Raw genomic sequence first — 4,121 nt, forward strand, 5'->3', positions numbered from 1 at the left:
GTATTCTCAGTCCCAAAAATAGTTAAAGTAAAAAGGGAGCTATAATTCACAGTGAATGTGCGGTAAAGTCGATACGAAATAAGTAAGCAAGTAGTAAGTCGGTCCGAAAGGTCTTCAACCTATGTCAAAGGTTACTAAGTCAGTAAATGGTCCCCAAAAGTTTAAAAGTAAATAAGTTAAGTCTTAAGTATCATCATCATCATCATACGTAAAAGATAAAGTAAGTTTTCAACAAGAATAAAGATCGAAACAAAGGGATGACTTCGGACAGCTTCTACGACCTTTATACAAACTGAAAAGACGCGTGGTCAGTGTCCAAGGCTCCGTATGTGAGTCCTCTTACCGCTATCAAATTTTCAGATCCTAACTCGATGTCGTTTGACCGTGGCAACGGTTCAAGCGTGAGTAGGTCAGAAATTTCAGCACATCGTTACAAAGGCGTAGTGATTTTCGGAAGGCTATAAATCCTAAAACGTATATCGGATTTAGGCGAGTCTTAAAAGAAAAGTCATCTACTCGAACCAAACTATCTATAAATCAACTTTCCAGAAGTCCCAGGAGTGTGATCAGACCCTGAAAAACAGAAAACAAGTGCTCTAGTGGGTTTCTTGGTGCTTGTTGCTTATCACGGTTCTCATCCTTGATGTGTATAAGCCTCAAGTGTACAACTCTTTGATGTTTTAGCATCACTTTTATCAAGTTTCAACCATCAACACACCATGTCAAGACTAAGAAGAAATACAACTCACTTAAGAGTTTTAGATGGATGATGAACCAAGGTTACATCATGTTCTTAGTCTCAACACAAATACAAGTTCTAAAATTTAAAGCCACAAACTTTGATTCTATCAAACAAGCAAGACTTTTAGTTACATAAATTTGATCAAACAAAGTAATGAAACCCTAAGCTAGAAAGCTTGGATCCCTTAATCAATAATTATGAGATTTCAAAGCTAGAAAGCTTGAATCTTTTATGTCCTTGAAGATTTTTAAAGCAAAAAGCTAGATCTTCAAGTTTCATGAAGATCATAAACACAAGTTTTGATCTTTTAACAAAAACAAAGTGATCTTAAGCTACGAAACTTAGATCCAACAAAGTAATGAAGATCCAAAGCTAGAAAGCTTGAATCTTTTATGTTCTTGAAGATCTTTAAAGCATAAAGCTAGATCTTCAAGTTTCATGAAGATCATAAACACAAGTTTTGATCTTTTAATAAAAACAAAGTGATCTTAAGCTATAAAGCTTAGATTCATCAAAGTAATGAAGATCCAAAGCTAGAAAGCTTGAATCTTTCATGTTCTTTGAGGATTCAAATCAAAGTTTGAATCTACAAGATATAACAAGATCAAAAAACTAAAAAGCTTGATCTTATGATGATGATGATGTCGTGATTAAGAAGAAAAAGAGAAGAAGAAGAAAATTCAAAAACTTACAATTTTAGTGTGAGAAAGACTAGAGAGAAAATTAGAGAACAAGTGTGTGTAAAATGAGAATGAAATCAAGTGTAAAATGAAGGACGAGGCTTGATATTTATAGTGGTGGTGGTGGTGGTTTGGCCGTGGGTTTTGGGGGGGACAAGGGGGATAACTTTTTGATTTTTGCATGGTCTAAAGGTGGTGCTTATTGTTGGGATCCCATGCAACATATGTAGTAATGGTTAACAAAAATGCTAGTATGTTGGCTCATCTTAATGGGTTTTTGTCCTACATCTTAATGGATCATAAATCCATTAAAGTTGGGCTAATTCAATGGTCCATTAACTAGAGTAGGGTGGGTCTAAGTCCATTAAGGTAAAAAGTCCAATAAGACTAACTAGTGTGCATTAGTAGATTACTAAGCGTAATTAAGCAACCAATAGGTCAAGTGATTGTCATTAGAAAATAACAATTAGTATTACGTAGTCATAATATTCCAATTACGACAAAAGTTTAACGTGTACAAAGTACATAGCTCGTTCTAAACGTCAAGTGACACTAACGGTCATAAAAGCATTCGAGGATCAAGTTAAGTGATTAAGCACTTAATAACACGTTGTAAGATATTTAATGAAAGTAATTAATCATAAATAATGATCCCAGAATATAATCTAACATAGTACGCACAAATACGCAGTTTCGTGAAAGTAATAAGTAAAATTAAAAGTCAAAAAAGTCGGGTCGTTATAGATTCCATTAGTTCCGGAAGTGATTTCGAGATGAATATCGAAGTAGACTCCGAAGTCAATGAGCCAGAAGTGCCTCAACCGTTTAATTATTTTTCTTTTTGGATGAATTGGGGATGGGTTCGTAGTCGACTTAATCAATGGAGAAGCGAAGAAGGAGATCCTTTCCACCAACCAAACTCACCTCTTGGCGAAGAACCTGAAGCACTTACCTGCGAACCAGTCCGAAACACCATTTTCACCCTTATTGCCAAAATATCTCGCAACGATTATATAATATCTAGAATTCTAGACTATATTCATCCGCTAGTTCTAACCACAAATCATCCCAGAGTAATGGAAGAAGTCAACGAGCTTCGCGCCCGAATAATAGCTTTGGAGAATATGGTGCAAAAACTTACAGGCACCAGCAACATCACTGACACCAACAGTACCACCAACATCAACATTTGTACCACCAACAACACAAGCCTCAACATCACAAGCCTCAACATCACAATCTATACCTCAAGCATAATCTTCGTTCTACATGCTGTTCTACATCGATTATCTTCATTCTACATGTTGTTCTACATCGATTATTTTTATTCTACATGTTGTTCTAGATCGATTATCTTCGTTCTACGTATCGTTCTACATCATTTATCTTCGTTCTACATGACAATTATGTAATTTCTAATGTTTTAAAGATTATGTATTCTAGTTCTAACCGTAAATCAGATGAGATTAATATCATATTGACTCATTAAATCCATGATTACATCTGAAGAAAATGTATATGTAAGTATATTTTCATAAAGATTGTAATTAAAAATTCTCTTGTACAAATAATTAATGATGAGAATATTTTAACGGGTAGATAATACCCGAAGAAATATTTAGATTTCACATTAATGCATTACACTGTGCATTCCTCAATTCTGATTCAGCAATCATTTACCATCCTACTTACAGATATACGTATCCGCTCACCAGAGAGCAACCATTTTCAATTCAAATTCAATCACATATTCTGATTTTTTTACAAGTCAGGATTTAACAGGTGGCATAATGAAGAAAATAATGGACAAAATAAAATGTGTTAGAAACAAACTAATTAACTATGTGAAATTTTATTAAGAATCCACGCTAACAATATCCTAGCTAACTGTTCCTATATCTGTTATGACTAATTCCCTGTAATATACTAGTCTTGGTTAAACCCGAGACAATATAATATAATCTTGATTAGTTAAGACAATAGTTATACAATACGTCGGATAAATCGTAAGGCACATGTACACAATATGTTTAGATTAATTCTAAGACAATAGTTGTACAATGGGTCACGATTGAGTCTTAGGCAATACGTATACAATATGTCTTAATTAATTCTAGGATTATATATTGGACTATTGGACTATTGGACTGTTGGACTATATTTGGACTGCTAACATTGAACTACTAACAATAGACAATTAAAAGGTATTGAAATATTGATTATAACATATGAAACTAAACATTTCTTCAAAATTTGCCACTTGATTTCATCTTAAACATCATTTGTATCTTGACGATTACAATTTACGTTCAAACCCTTCGGAATTCTTGAAACACCTCGGATTGATAACCAATGATTCAAATATGGTAACATTGAATGCTGATGAAGCAGCAAAAGTTGTAGATGGTCTTAATGGCCAAAAGTTTGATGATAAAGAATGGAGTGTTAGAAACGCTCAATAGAAAATTTGGTACTGAAAAACGGATTGAGCAAACCATGAAGGAGACTGTGGATGAATCACCAGGACTAAACCTATATTTAAAGAATCCAGATGATTCTGTTTCTGATGAAATTTTAACGAATATCTTGCTCCTTACTTAGTTGAAATCCTTGAGGAAGAATTTTCTTCATCAACCTTCGATCTTAGAAATTCCAAAATATCATCATAAATATATTCGATATTTCTGAGGATATTTTCA

Source organism: Rutidosis leptorrhynchoides, chromosome 4 (genome assembly GCF_046630445.1).
Source record: "Rutidosis leptorrhynchoides isolate AG116_Rl617_1_P2 chromosome 4, CSIRO_AGI_Rlap_v1, whole genome shotgun sequence".
NCBI classification, from domain to species: domain Eukaryota; kingdom Viridiplantae; phylum Streptophyta; class Magnoliopsida; order Asterales; family Asteraceae; genus Rutidosis; species Rutidosis leptorrhynchoides.